Genomic DNA, 16,508 nt, shown 5'->3' with positions numbered 1-16,508 from the left:
GTTTTACAAAGATTTAAACTCTAAAACTTTAAAACATTAAATAGAGACATCAAAGCCATTCTCCAATATGCTTGATTCCCATAGCTGCAGTGTGCGAGTTGTGCTTCGCCTGCGGCAGAGGTTTAGTTAATGGATCTGATATGTTGTCATCAGTTCCAATTTTGCTTATCTCGACTTCTTTTCTTTCAACGAACTCTCGTAGAAGGTGAAATCTACGAAGTACATGCTTGACTCTCTGGTGGTGTCTAGGCTCTTTTGCCTGTGCAATAGCTCCGTTATTGTCACAATACAGGGCTATTGGTCCTTTAATGGAGGGGACTACACCAAGTTCTCCTATGAACTTCCTTAGCCATATAGCTTCATTTGCTGCTTCATGTGCAGCAATGTACTCCGCTTCAGTTGTAGAATCCGCAATGGTGCTTTGCTTAGCACTTTTCCAGCTTACTGCTCCTTCGTTGAGGCAGAAGACAAACCCAGACTGTGATCTGAAATCATCTTTGTCGGTTTGGAAACTTGCGTCCGTATAGCCTTTAACAATTAATTCATCATCTCCACCATAGACCAGGAAGTCATCTTTGTGCCTTTTCAGGTACTTCAGAATGTTCAATGCGCCTCTCCTGGGTCTGACTGGTATCTGCTCGTAGCACTGAGTGCGTACGCAACATCCGGGCGTGTACATATCATAGCATACATTATTGAACCAATCAATGATGCATATGGAATCCCATTCATTCGTCTACGCTCATCAAGTGTTTTTGGGCACTGAGTCTTGCTTAGAGTCATTCCATGAGACATGGGTAGGTAGCCTCGCTTGGAGTCCGCCATCTTGAACCTATCAAGCACCTTATTGATATAAGTGCTTTGACTAAGTCCAATCATCTTTTTAGATCTATCTCTGTAAATCTTGATGCCCAATATGTACTGTGCTTCTCCTAGATCCTTCATCGAAAAATATTTCCCAAGCCAAATCTTGACAGAATTCAACATAGGAATGTCATTTCCGATAAGTAATATGTCGTCGACATATAATACTAGGAAAGCAATTTTTCTCCCACTGACCTTCTTGTATACACAAGATTCGTCCGCGTTCTTGATGAAACCAAAGTCACTGACTGCTTCATCAAAACGTATATTCCAGCTCCTGGATGCCTGCTTCAATCCGTAGATTGATTTCTTTAGCTTGCATACCTTTTTAGCATTCTTTGGATCCTCAAAACCTTCAGGCTGTGTCATAAACACAGTTTCTGTTAAAACGCCGTTTAAGAAAGCAGTTTTGACATCCATCTGCCATATTTCGTAATCGTAATATGCAGCGATTGCTAACATTATCCGAATAGACTTTAGCATTGCAACTGGTGAAAAGGTTTCATCGTAATCCACACCGTGGACTTGCCTGTAACCTTTTGCAACCAATCTAGCTTTGAAAACTTCAAGTTTCCCATCCTTGTCCTTTTTCAGTTTGAAAACCCATTTGCTTCCAATGGCTTGGTAGCCATCTGGCAAATCGACTAAATCCCATACTTGGTTTTCAGACATGGAGTCTAATTCAGATTGCATGGCTTCTTGCCATTGCTTGGAGCTAGGGCTCGTCATAGCTTGTTTGTAAGTCGCAGGTTCATCACTTTCAAGTAATAGAACGTCATAGCTCTCGTTCGTCAAAATACCTAAGTACCTTTCCGGTTGAGATCTATATCTTTGCGATCTACGCGGGGTAACATTTCTAGATTGACCATGATTCTCACCAGATTCTTCTAAAGATCTCTGAGTTTCATCCTGAATGTCATCTTGAGCATTCTCTAGAGTTTGTTGTTCGACTCGAATTTCTTCGAGGTCTACTTTTCTCCCACTTGTCATTTTGGAAATGTGATCTTTCTCCAAAAAGACACCATCTCGAGCAACAAACACTTTGTTCTCAGATGTATTGTAGAAGTAATACCCCTTTGTTTCCTTTGGATAGCCCACAAGGATACATTTGTCAGATTTTGGATGAAGTTTGTCTGAAATTAATCGTTTGACGTATACTTCACATCCCCAAATCTTAAGAAAAGACACATTTGGAGGCTTTCCAAACCATAATTCGTATGGAGTCTTTTCGACAGCTTTAGACGGAGCTCTATTTATAGTGAGTGCAGCTGTATTTAGTGCATGTCCCCAAAATTCTAATGGAATTTCGGCCTGACCCATCATTGACCTGACCATGTCTAGCAAGGTTCTGTTCCTCCGTTCCGACACACTGTTCCATTGTGGTGTTCCAGGAGGAGTCAATTCTGATAGAATTCCACATTCTTTCAGATGGTCATCAAATTCATAGCTCAGATATTCACCGCCTCTATCAGACCCCAGTGCCTTAATCTTCTTGCCTAATTGATTCTCTACTTCACTCTGAAATTCCTTGAATTTGTCAAAGGATTCAGACTTATGCTTCATTAGGTAGACATAACCATACCTACTGAAGTCATCAGTGAAAGTGATAAAGTAGCTGAAACCACCTCTAGCATTTGTACTCATTGGTCCACATACATCTGTATGGATTAAACCCAATAGTTCATTTGCTCTTTCTCCAACTTTAGAGAAAGGTTGCTTTGTCATTTTGCCAAGTAAACATGATTCGCATTTACCATAATCCTCTAAGTCAAATGGTTCTAGAATACCTTGAAGGAAATAATGCCCTTGGTCCAAGTATGCATTCTATGTTAAGTCTAATAAATGCGGTTCAGTATTAATTGACAAGTTAATAATTCAGTGAGATCAAGTGAGCTGAATGCCTAGCTAGAGGCCGCTTCAGTTCAAGTGGAATTAATGATATTAATCCACAGCTTACTCTTGACTGAACCCGTAGGGTCACACAAATAGTACGTAAACGGATCAAGTATCTTATGGCATTAGATACTCTATCTATGAATATTCGGAACCGACGGATCTTGGTTTCAGTGGGAGCTAAGATCGTCACAGGCAAGAAATGAATACTCCGGAAACGATGATATTGCCGGAAACGGAAATATGGATCGTATCGGAAATATAAATATTATCCAAGTCGTAGATGTTGCCGGAAACGGAAACATGGTACGTATCGGAAAATATTATCGGAAATGGAAATATTGCCAGAATCGGAAATATTGCCGGAAACGGAAATATTGTCAGAATCGGAAATATTACCGGAATCGGAAAATAATTCCGGAAACGGAAATATTAAATATTTGTTCGAAACGGAAATTAATTCCGGAATCGGAAATATTAAATATTGTTCGTATCGGAAATGAATTCCGGAATCGGAAAATTTAATCGGAAGCGCATCGTACGAATAAGCATCGGACGAGGCCTGCCGGACGAGGCCCAGCACGAAGCCAGGCCATCGCCCAGCAAGCCAAGCGCGCCGCACAAACAGCAAGGCCAGGCCCAGCAGGCTGCGCGCAGCGCGCAGCGCGCACAGCGCGCACAGCACGCGCAGCGCACAGCGCGCACAGCGCGCACAGCGCGCGCAGCGCGCGCGGGCGCTGAGTGGGCTGCTGCTCGCGCGCACGCATGAGGCCCATCGTGGCTGTCGTGCGTGTGTGTGCAAGTGTTTGTGTTCGTGCACGTTTCCTAAAACATGCAGAGTTCGGTTAATGATTAAATTCCTAATTCTATTTGATAAATTAATTAAATTAGAGTTCTTGTAGGATTCTAGGTTTGATTAATTTGTATCTGAATAGGATTTCGATTCCCTTTCCATACCGCTATAAATATGAGGCTAGGGCTCACAATTTATAACACAAGTTTCAAAGTATTCAAAGTGAGTTTTTGAGAGAAAAATTCAGTCACACATTTGCCTATAAAGTGCCGAAAATAATAGTACCTTAAGGGCGATTCTAGTTGGTCAATCTTAAGGCGGATCCGGACGTGCTGTGGACTATCTACGGAGGGACGACACTTGGAGTCCTAAAGACTTGTTCTTGTTCGGTTCGGGCGCAGCTAGGGAAGGCACGCAACAAAGAGTATGCATCTATTCTATGCTAAATGATTATGTGTAAATAATATGTTTTCCTGGGTTTATGGTTTTTCCGCATGATTTATGTAATATCATATGTATCATAACCTAACAGTGGTATCAGAGCCCCTTATTATTTTCATAATCTAAATTGCATGAACATGGTTAAATATTACAAATTTGCAAGAATTAAAAGGGGTGATTAATTTTCGTAATTGTTAATTAATTGCAAATTGCGTTTATTTAATTATACGTACGCAGTTTTTCGGCAGTTTCTTCGTTACTCATCCGAATTGAGTGATTTTTGTGTCAATTCCGCATGTAAAAGGCATTCTAAAAATTTTGACAAAAATAATATTTTTCTGCCGAACCCAGAATTCTCAAATTCGAAGCCTAACTATGACTTTTCGAAGGTTTTAGTTTTTCGAATGCAAAATTTCGTAAATTTAAGATGTTAAATTAAATATTTGCGATTCTTGTTGATAAATCATGAATTTTTGATTGACCTACTGCATATGTTTAACAAGTTTGAATGCCTAGTCTTGTTAATTATGCAATCTAATTATTAATTATGATTAATTTGTTGAAAATTAGAATAATTTAGAATTAATTTGATTTTCATAATTAATTGTAATTTAATTAGAAACCTATGATTAAAAACCACCATAAAAATTGTAAATTTACGATAAATTTTAAATTTTTATGACCTAGACTTGAATCCATATCAATCGGAAATCAATTGGATAATAAATTTTCGATATTTCGCCCTAAAATTATGAAATTAATATTATTTATTAATTTGTCATTAATTTTAAATATAAATTTTAAATTTTATGCGATTCGTTCATAAAACTTGCACGCACGAAGCAATGGACGCTTCGTGTTACCCTTAAGGGGTGTTGTATAATGCGGGCATGCGACGACGAGCAAGGGAGCTCGTCGCCCGTGCGGCACGAATGCAATGAGCAAGGGCGTAGTGCACGAGCACAAGGCAGCAGCCCTGCCTTGTGTCGTGTGCCACGAGCAATGAACGAATGGGCATGGGCGAAGAGCGAGCCAAGGCAGTCGCGTGTGGGCAGCAAGCGAGCTGCGCCACAACGCGCGCTGCCTCGCACAAGAGCGCGCAGCCTCGCGCGCAGCGAGCGCAAGCTCGCGTGCCACGAGCGCTGCGCCCAGCATTACTCGCGCGCAAAGCGAGCGATGTCGGCCGCCCAGCGAGCGATGTCGCGCCCCAGCGAGCGATGGCTCGCGCGCACAGCGAGCGATGTCGCGCGCCCAGCGAGCGATGTCGCGCGCCCAGCGAGCGATGGCTCGCGCGCACAGCGAGCGATGTCGCGCGCGCGCACTGCGAGCGATAGCTCGCGTGCGATGAGCGCTGGCGCGCGCAGCGAGCACCAATGCGTGCGGAGGCTTGCGATAGGGAAGCAGCAGCTATGCGACGAGCGCATGGGCTGCGCGCACATGGCCAGCAATGGCTGTGTGCGTACGGCCCATGGGCGTGCAACGCGTAGGGTGTTTGCGTTACGATTAGATCGTTTTGAATGTTTAATTTGAAAATTTCAGTTCACGTAATTTTAATTAATTTAAAATTAATAATTTGAATTATTTTCTTGGATTTTAATTTTGAATATTATAATTATAATAAATGTTATTTATTCTAATTATTTTACTAAAATTAAAATCATGAATTAATTTAAATACGACTGAAATTAAATTAAATTTTTGGATTCAATTATAAATTGATATGAGCTTTAAATTTTAATTAAATTTGTATGTTTCCGGTTGGACTAGAAATACATTTTTATGTTTAAAATTGGTAAAGCATATGAATTTATTGGTTTAAGTGGGAGCGCTTTTTAGTCATAAACTCTTGATTAGGTCTACAAATCCTTAAGGTTAAAACAACTTGATTAGAATTAATAAGGACTGAATAATTGGTAGATTATTGGTGCCCTTGATTAATTGCTGCAAATGTTTACGTGATGCATAATGTGTTTTACTAACCAGCTATGTGGGCCATTCATGATAATGAATGGGTGAATGGTATATATTGTATATGTACTGTTTTGCAGGTTATGAAGTGACTAGTATGGCCCAAATAGGATAGAAAATATGGTCTGCGTACCATTAATTTGAATGTAATTGGTCTAAAGTACCAAAGTTATTTTTCAATTCAAATATGGTCTGCGAACCATCAAATAGTTGTAATTAGTTATAGCTTATCCTATTTGAAGAAAATGGTGCCTCCCACGGAGATTTTCAAGACGGACTTTGAAGTCAAAGCTTCAAGATGAAGTCGGGCCATACTAGATCACAAATATCTTATGCATGTTTTAAGTTATTTATTGTTTTAAATATGTCTTAAAATGCATGAGATCAAAAGCTTGATTATGTTGCATGATTAAGGATTTTAGTTCACTTAAAATCTAACCAACATAGTAAGAGCCTTAAGTTCCAAACTTAAAAATTGAGTTAAAAGGTGCCATGCCAAAATATACACTTGCTTGGATATCCTTTACATCAATCTAGTAATAGTTTTCGCTCAGCGAGGTGTTACTTATTGGTCCTAAAGGGGCAAGGTACACAAATAATTGTGAGTACATGTTAGTTTTGGTGAAACTCAACGATATAAGTAAGGAGTCCTTTTATGTCGTGGCAAATTCGATAGGTTTACCTAATAAGTTCTTAGACGTACCTATCAACCAAGAATAGTTTCTAGACTATTAGCAAAAGGCTTTTGCTTACCTAAGATGTTCTAGGATTAAGTCGACAAACTGTGCTTAGTTCTTCAATGATTTTAGGATCTTGGAATCATTTTATTCACACCTGCCGGAACACATAACTTGAATAAAATGCTTAATAAACATTGAATTATGCATGTATGCTAGAATTTAAGTTTATTAAGAGAAACTGTGAATGGTTATTTATTTGTTTATTCTTTTCAATTGTAGTTTTTTAATATGGCAAACAACAATCAAAACATCATCATGGGTTCTGAGCTTATGGTCAAGCTGAACCTGACAAATTTTCTTGAATGGGAAGCTAAGCTAGTTGAAATAGTCAAACTCAATGGACTTGAGTATGTACTGTCACATCCCATGCCAAGCTACTATGCCAGAGACATGACCCCTGAGAGGTTTTACGCCTGGGATGCGGATCTCAAAAAGGTTATGAGTCTCATGCTGAACAATATCCCTGATGATTGGGCTAGAAGGTTTGTAGCCTATGAACCTTTTACGCTCATCAAGAATCTGAGGGATATCTGTCGTGGAAGTACGGAGGACAGGGACCTGAACGTCCATGAGTTGATTGAATCAATGTCTGGTCTAAAGGTTAGTTCTCCCAACAGGTGTTATAGGATGGAGGTCCAAGAAACACATGTTCAGCTCCTTCGCACTAAACAAAGGGTAGGCGTCCCACTGAGGTTCCATGTGGATCTTATGTGTTCATATTTTGATCGCCTAAGTCTACTAGGAACACCAATAAGCGAAAGGATGGCAGTCTCTGTCTTGCTCAATTCACTACACAGTGGGTTTGGTCGCTTCAAGCAACTATACCTAAGTGAACCAAGAGAAGAAACAGTTGCAGAATTTATTCACCTTGTCAGAAAGGCTGAAATAGTACTGGACTGTGAAGCCAAAGATTTACTCAAGGCTAGAAAGAGACCATTCAAGAAAGGTGGAAAGTCCAAGGGCAATGCTAAATCAAAGCAGGACAAGTCCACATCAAGCTGTCTTTATTGTGATGGAATAGGCCATTACAAAAGAGAATGTCCAAAGCTAAAGGAAGATCAGAAGAACGGAACAGTCGTTCCATCTTCAGGTATTTTCGTTATAGACTGTATACTTGCTAATTCAACTTCTTGGGTATTAGATACAGGTTGTGGCTCACACTTATGTTCCAATCCACAGGGACTAAGAAGAAGTAGAAAGTTAAGCAAGGGTGAAGTCGACCTACGAGTGGGAAATGGAGCACGGATTGCTGCATTAGCTGTAGGAACTTACTATTTGTCGTTGCCCTCCGGGCTAGTTTTGGAACTGGAAGATTGTTTCCATGTTCCAAGTCTTACTAAAAACATCATTTCAGTTTCTTGCTTAGATGCTAAGGGATTTTCCTTTTTAATAAAAGACAATAGTTGTTCGTTTTATTTTAAAGAGATGTTTTATGGATCTGCTAGATTAGTCAATGGACTTTATTTATTAGATCACGACAAACAAGTATATAACATAAATACCAAAAAGGCCAAAAAGGATGATTCAGATCTCACCTATCTGTGGCATTGTCGATTAGGCCATATAAACTTGAAACGCTTAGAAAGACTTCAAAAGGAAGGAATTCTAGAACCATTTGACTCAGAGGATTATGGTAAATGCGAATCATGTTTACTTGGCAAAATGACAAAGCAACCTTTCTCTAAAGTTGGAGAAAGAGCAAATGAACTATTGGGTTTAATCCATACAGATGTATGTGGACCAATGAGTACAAATGCTAGAGGTGGTTTCAGCTACTTTATCACTTTCACTGATGACTTCAGTAGGTATGGTTATGTCTACCTAATGAAGCATAAGTCTGAATCCTTTGACAAATTCAAGGAATTTCAGAGTGAAGTAGAGAATCAATTAGGCAAGAAGATCAAGGCACTGCGGTCTGATAGAGGCGGTGAATATCTGAGCTATGAATTTGATGACCATCTGAAAGAATGTGGAATTCTATCAGAATTGACTCCTCCTGGAACACCACAATGGAACGGTGTGTCAGAACGGAGGAACAGAACCTTGCTAGACATGGTCAGGTCAATGATGGGTCAGGCCGAACTTCCATTAGAATTTTGGGGACATGCACTAAATACAGCTGCACTCACTATAAATAGAGCTCCGTCTAAAGCTGTCGAAAAGACTCCATACGAATTATGGTTTGGAAAGCCTCCAAATGTGTCTTTTCTTAAGATTTGGGGATGTGAAGTATACGTCAAACGATTAATTTCAGACAAACTTCATCCAAAATCTGACAAATGTATCCTTGTGGGCTATCCAAAGGAAACAAAGGGGTATTACTTCTACAATACATCTGAGAACAAAGTGTTTGTTGCTCGAGATGGTGTCTTTTTGGAGAAGGATCACATTTCCAAAATGACAAGTGGGAGAAAAGTAGACCTCGAAGAAATTCGAGTCGAACAACAAACTCTAGAGAATGCTCAAGATGACATTCAAGATGAAACTCAGAGATCTTTAGAAGAATCTGGTGAGAATCATGGTCAATCTAGAAATGTTACCCCGCGTAGATCGCAAAGATATAGATCTCAACCGGAAAGGTACTTGGGTATTTTGACGAACGAGAGCTATGACGTTCTATTACTTGAAAGTGATGAACCTGCGACTTACAAGCAAGCTATGACGAGCCCTAGCTCCAAGCAATGGCAAGAAGCCATGCAATCTGAATTAGACTCCATGTCTGAAAACCAAGTATGGGATTTGGTCGATTTGCCAGATGGCTACCAAGCCATTGGAAGCAAATGGGTTTTCAAACTGAAAAAGGACAAGGATGGGAAACTTGAAGTTTTCAAAGCTAGATTGGTTGCAAAAGGTTACAGGCAAGTCCACGGTGTGGATTACGATGAAACCTTTTCACCAGTTGCAATGCTAAAGTCCATTCGAATAATGTTAGCAATCGCTGCATATTACGATTACGAAATATGGCAGATGGATGTCAAAACTGCTTTCTTAAACGGCGTTTTAACAGAAACTGTGTTTATGACACAGCCTGAAGGTTTTGAGGATCCAAAGAATGCTAAAAAGGTATGCAAGCTAAAGAAATCAATCTACGGATTGAAGCAGGCATCCAGGAGCTGGAATATACGTTTTGATGAAGCAGTCAGTGACTTTGGTTTCATCAAGAACGCGGACGAATCTTGTGTATACAAGAAGGTCAGTGGGAGCAAAATTGCTTTCCTAGTATTATATGTCGACGACATATTGCTTATCGGAAATGACATTCCTATGTTGAACTCTGTCAAGATTTGGCTTGGGAAATGTTTTTCGATGAAGGATCTAGGAGAAGCACAGTACATATTGGGCATCAAGATTTACAGAGATAGATCTAAAAAGATGATTGGACTTAGTCAAAGCACTTATATCAATAAGGTGCTTGATAGGTTCAAGATGGCGGACTCCAAGCGAGGCTACCTACCCATGTCTCATGGAATGACTCTAAGCAAGACTCAGTGCCCAAAAACACTTGATGAGTGTAGACGTCTGAATGGGATTCCATATGCATCATTGATTGGTTCAATAATGTATGCTATGATATGTACACGCCCGGATGTTGCGTACGCACTCAGTGCTACGAGCAGATACCAGTCAGACCCAGGAGAGGCGCATTGGACTGCTGCCAAGAATATTCTGAAGTACCTGAAAAGGCACAAAGATGACTTCCTGGTCTATGGTGGAGATGATGAATTAATTGTTAAAGGCTATACGGACGCAAGTTTCCAAACCGACAAAGATGATTTCAGATCACAGTCTGGGTTTGTCTTCTGCCTCAAGGGAGGAGCAGTAAGCTGGAAAAGTGCTAAGCAAAGCACCATTGCGGATTCTACAACTGAAGCGGAGTACATTGCTGCACATGAAGCAGCAAAGGAAGCTATATGGCTAAGGAAGTTCATAGGAGAACTTGGTGTAGTCCCCTCCATTAAAGGACCAATAGCCCTGTATTGTGATAATAACGGAGCTATTGCACAGGCAAAAGAGCCTAGACACCACCAGAGAGTCAAGCATGTACTTCGTAGATTTCACCTTCTACGAGAGTTCGTTGAAAGAAAAGAAGTCGAGATAAGCAAAATTGGAACTGATGACAACATATCAGATCCATTAACTAAACCTCTGCCGCAAGCGAAGCACAACTCGCACACTGCAGCTATGGGAATCAAGCATATTGGAGAATGGCTTTGATGTCTCTGTTTAATGTTTTAAAGTTTTAGAGTTTAAATCTTTGTAAAACATTATTGGTTAATCATTCACAATAAATGAAAGGAATTCATTTTTCCATTTAATTTGTGGTTTATTAAATGATGAGTCCCTTCAATTTGACGATATATTCAAGAAAGACTGTCAGGACCAGTCCTGTGACTAAGAAATGTCTATTAAGTGAACTTGAATGTCAAAGGTTGAAAATGGTCCCTAATCGGAGTTTTCTATAAAATTGGACGCATAGAAAACGTTAGACGATTAGAATGCAAGATGACTAGTAGTTCTGTTTCTTGAACTATGTGGACATGGCAATGTCATAATCATTTGCATAGATACTTACTTTGGGAAGACTAGTATCGGACAAGACCTATGAAACTTTACTGTAAGAGATGAAAGTCTGTCATAAGTAAATTCATTAAATTATTAGACACTAAATCCTCAATACCTGAGTGATTTGAGATTACTTGTTTGAGAACTGGTTGCTTTGACGTTGACCAACCGTCGCACCGTAAAAGGAGGCTATAAAGGCAACGCTCAGGTAATCACCTATCAAACGAAGTCTAATCTCAAGATCGCAAGATTGGGATTGTCCTCCCATAAATCGGGATGAGATGCTTAAAAGTTGTGCAAGGCCACTCGGAGAGCTAGAAACTGTGAAATGCATGGCCGTGCTCGGATGAATCATAGGCTATGATTATCTGTTTATTTGATCAGTTGAACTCTGAAACTGAGGAACACCTCTGGACATAATAAGGATGACAACTCTTACCTTATGTTCAAGAGCAAGCATCGAGCGACAAAGGAATTAGGAAATGCACACTTGTCCCTAAGGACAAGTGGGAGACTGAAGGAAATAATGCCCTTGGTCCAAGTATGCATTCTATGTTAAGTCTAATAAATGCGGTTCAGTATTAATTGACAAGTTAATAATTCAGTGAGATCAAGTGAGCTGAATGCCTAGCTAGAGGCCGCTTCAGTTCAAGTGGAATTAATGATATTAATCCACAGCTTACTCTTGACTGAACCCGTAGGGTCACACAAATAGTACGTAAACGGATCAAGTATCTAATGGCATTAGATACTCTATCTATGAATATTCGGAACCGACGGATCTTGGTTTCAGTGGGAGCTAAGATCGTCACAGGCAAGAAATGAATACTCCGGAAACGATGATATTGCCGGAAACGGAAATATGGATCGTATCGGAAATATAAATATTATCCAAGTCGTAGATGTTGCCGGAAACGGAAACATGGTACGTATCGGAAAATATTATCGGAAATGGAAATATTGCCAGAATCGGAAATATTGCCGGAAACGGAAATATTGTCAGAATCGGAAATATTACCGGAATCGGAAAATAATTCCGGAAACGGAAATATTAAATATTTGTTCGAAACGGAAATTAATTCCGGAATCGGAAATATTAAATATTGTTCGTATCGGAAATGAATTCCGGAATCGGAAAATTTAATCGGAAGCGCATCGTACGAATAAGCATCGGACGAGGCCTGCCGGACGAGGCCCAGCACGAAGCCAGGCCATCGCCCAGCAAGCCAAGCGCGCCGCACAAACAGCAAGGCCAGGCCCAGCAGGCTGCGCGCAGCGCGCACAGCGCGCACAGCACGCGCAGCGCACAACGCGCACAGCGCGCGCGGGCGCTGAGTGGGCTGCTGCTCGCGCGCACGCATGAGGCCCATCGTGGCTGTCGTGCGTGTGTGTGCAAGTGTTTGTGTTCGTGCACGTTTCCTAAAACATGCAGAGTTCGGTTAATGATTAAATTCCTAATTCTATTTGATAAATTAATTAAATTAGAGTTCTTGTAGGATTCTAGGTTTGATTAATTTGTATCTGAATAGGATTTCGATTCCCTTTCCATACCGCTATAAATATGAGGCTAGGGCTCACAATTTATAACACAAGTTTCAAAGTATTCAAAGTGAGTTTTTGAGAGAAAAATTCAGTCACACATTTGCCTATAAAGTGCCGAAAATAATAGTACCTTAAGGGCGATTCTAGTTGGTCAATCTTAAGGCGGATCCGGACGTGCTGTGGACTATCTACGGAGGGACGACACTTGGAGTCCTAAAGACTTGTTCTTGTTCGGTTCGGGCGCAGCTAGGGAAGGCACGCAACAAAGAGTATGCATCTATTCTATGCTAAATGATTATGTGTAAATAATATGTTTTCCTGGGTTTATGGTTTTTCCGCATGATTTATGTAATATCATATGTATCATAACCTAACATACCTTCCTTTTGAAGTCTTTCTAAGCGTTTCAAGTTTATATGGCCTAATCGACAATGCCACAGATAGGTGAGATCTGAATCATCCTTTTTGGCCTTTTTGGTATTTATGTTATAAACTTGTTTGTCGTGATCTAATAAATAAAGTCCATTGACTAATCTAGCAGATCCATAAAACATCTCTTTAAAATAAAACGAACAACTATTGTCTTTTATTAAAAAGGAAAATCCCTTAGCATCTAAGCAAGAAACTGAAATGATGTTTTTAGTAAGACTTGGAACATGGAAACAATCTTCCAGTTCCAAAACTAGCCCGGAGGGCAACGACAAATAGTAAGTTCCTACAGCTAATGCAGCAATCCGTGCTCCATTTCCCACTCGTAGGTCGACTTCACCCTTGCTTAACTTTCTACTTTTTCTTAGTCCCTGTGGATTGGAACATAAGTGTGAGCCACAACCTGTATCTAATACCCAAGAAGTTGAATTAGCAAGTATACAGTCTATAACGAAAATACCTGAAGATGGAACGACTGTTCCGTTCTTCTGATCTTCCTGTAGCTTTGGACATTCTCTTTTGTAATGGCCTATTCCATCACAATAAAGACAGCTTGATGTGGACTTGTCCTGCTTTGATTTAGCATTGCCCTTGGACTTTCCACCTTTCTTGAACGGTCTCCTTCTAGCCTTGAGTAAATCTTTGGCTTCACAGTCCAGTATTATTTCAGCCTTTCTGACAAGGTGAACAAATTCTGCAACTGTTTCTTCTCTTGGTTCACTTAGGTATAGTTGCTTGAAGCGACCAAACCCACTGTGTAGTGAATTGAGCAAGATAGAGACTGCCATCCTTTCTCTTATTGGTGTTCCTAGTAGACTTAGGCGATCAAAGTATGAACGCATAAGATCCACATGGAACCTCAGTGGGACGCCTACCCTCTGTTTTGTGCGAAGGAGCTGAACATGTGTTTCTTGGACTTCCATCCTATAACACCTGTTGGGAGAACTAACCTTTAGACCAGACATTGATTCAATCAACTCATGGACGTTCAGGTCCCTGTCCTCCGTGCTTCCACGACAGATATCCCTCAGATTCTTGATGAGCGTAAAAGGTTCATAGGCTACAAACCTTTTAGCCCAATCATCAGGGATATTGTTCAGCATGAGACTCATAACCTTTTTGAGATCCGCATCCCAGGCGTAAAATCTCTCAGGGGTCATGTCTCTGGCATAGTAGCTTGGCATGGGATGTGACAGTACATACTCAAGTCCATTGAGTTTGACTATTTCAACTAGCTTAGCTTCCCATTCAAGAAAATTTGCCAGGTTCAGCTTGACCATAAGCTCAGAACCCATGATGATGTTTTGATTGTTGTTTGCCATATTAAAAACTACAATTGAAAAGAATAAACAAATAAATAACCATTCACAGTTTCTCTTAATAAACTTAAATTCTAGCATACATGCATAATTCAATGTTTATTAAGTATTTTATTCAAGTTATGTGTTCCGGCAGGTGTGAATAAAATGATTCCAAGATCCTAAAATCATTGAAGAACTAAGCACAGTTTGTCGACTTAATCCTAGAACATCTTAGGTAAGCAAAAGCCTTTTGCTAATAGTCTAGAAACTATTCTTGGTTGATAGGTACGTCTAAGAACTTAGTAGGTAAACCTATCGATTTTGCCACGACATAAAAGGACTCCTTACTTATATCGTTGAGTTTCACCAAAACTAACATGTACTCACAATTATTTGTGTACCTTGCCCCTTTAGGACCAATAAGTAACACCTCGCTGAGCGAAAACTATTACTAGATTGATGTAAAGGATATCCAAGCAAGTGTATATTTTGGCATGACACCTTTTAACTCAATTTTTAAGTTTGGAACTTAAGGCTCTTACTATGTTGGTTAGATTTTAAGTGAACTAAAATCCTTAATCATGCAACATAATCAAGCTTTTGATCTCATGCATTTTAAGACATATTTAAAAGCAATAAATAACTTAAAACATGCATAAGATAAATGTGATCTAGTATGGCCCGACTTTATCTTGAAGCTTTAACTTCAAAGTCCGTCTTGAAAATCTCCGTGGGAGGCACCATTTTCTTCAAATAGGATAAGCTATAACTAATTACAACTATTTGATGGTACGCAGACCATATTTGAATTGAAAAATAACTTTGGTACTTTAGACCAATTACATTCAAATTAATGGTACGCAGACCATATTTTCTATCCTATTTGGGCCATACTAGTCACTTCATAACCTGCAAAACAGTACATATACAATATATACCATTCACCCATTCATTATCATGAATGGCCCACATAGTAGGTTAGTAAAACACATTATGCATCACGTAAACATTTGCAGCAATTAATCAAGGGCACTAATAATCTACCAATTATTCAGTCCTTATTAATTCTAATCAAGTTGTTTTAACCTTAAGGATTTGTAGACCTAATCAAGAGTTTTATGACTAAAAGGGCTCCCACTTAAACCAATAAATTCATATGCTTTACTAATTTTAAACATAAAAATGTATTTCAAGTCTAACCGGAAACATACAATTTTAATTAAAATTTAAAGCTCATATAAATTTATAATTGAATCCAAAAAGTTTAATTTAATTTCAGTCGTATTTAAATTAATTCATGATTTTAATTTTAGTAAAATAATTAGAATAAATTAAATTTATTATAATTACAATATTCAAAATTAAAATCCAAGAAAATAATTTAAATTATTAATTTTAAAATTAATTAAAATTTCGTAAACTGAAAAATTTCAAATTAAACATTCAAAACGATCTAATCGCAACGCAAACACCCTACGCTTTGCACGCCCATGGGCCGCACGCACACAACCATCGCTGGCCATGTGCGCGCAGCCCATGCGCTCGTCGTATAGCTGCTGCATCTTCCATCGCAAGCCATCGCACGCGGTGGTGCTCGCTGCGCGCGCGCCAGCGCTCGACGCACACGAGCCATCGCTCGCAGTGCGCGCTCCATCGCTCGCTGTGCGCGCGAGCCATCGCTCGCTGTGCGCGCGAGCCATCGCTCGCTGTGTGCGCGAGCCATCGCTCGCTGTGCGCGCGACATCGCTCGCTGTGCGCGCGACATCGCTCGCTGTGCGCGCGACATCGCTCGCTGTGCGCGCGACATCGCTCGCTGTGCGCGCGACATCGCTCGCTGTGCGCGCGACATCGCTCGCTGGGTGCAGCGCTCGTGGCACGCGAGCTTGCGTTCGCTGCACGCGAGGCTGCGCGCTCTTGCGCCAGGCAGTGCGCGTTGTGGCGCAGCTCGCTTGCTGCCCACACACGACTGCCTTG

The sequence above is a fragment of the Spinacia oleracea genome, chromosome 4 (assembly GCF_020520425.1).
Source record: "Spinacia oleracea cultivar Varoflay chromosome 4, BTI_SOV_V1, whole genome shotgun sequence".
In the NCBI taxonomy this organism is placed as follows: Eukaryota; Viridiplantae; Streptophyta; class Magnoliopsida; order Caryophyllales; family Amaranthaceae; genus Spinacia; species Spinacia oleracea.
Note: the sequence above shows the minus strand (reverse complement) of the source record.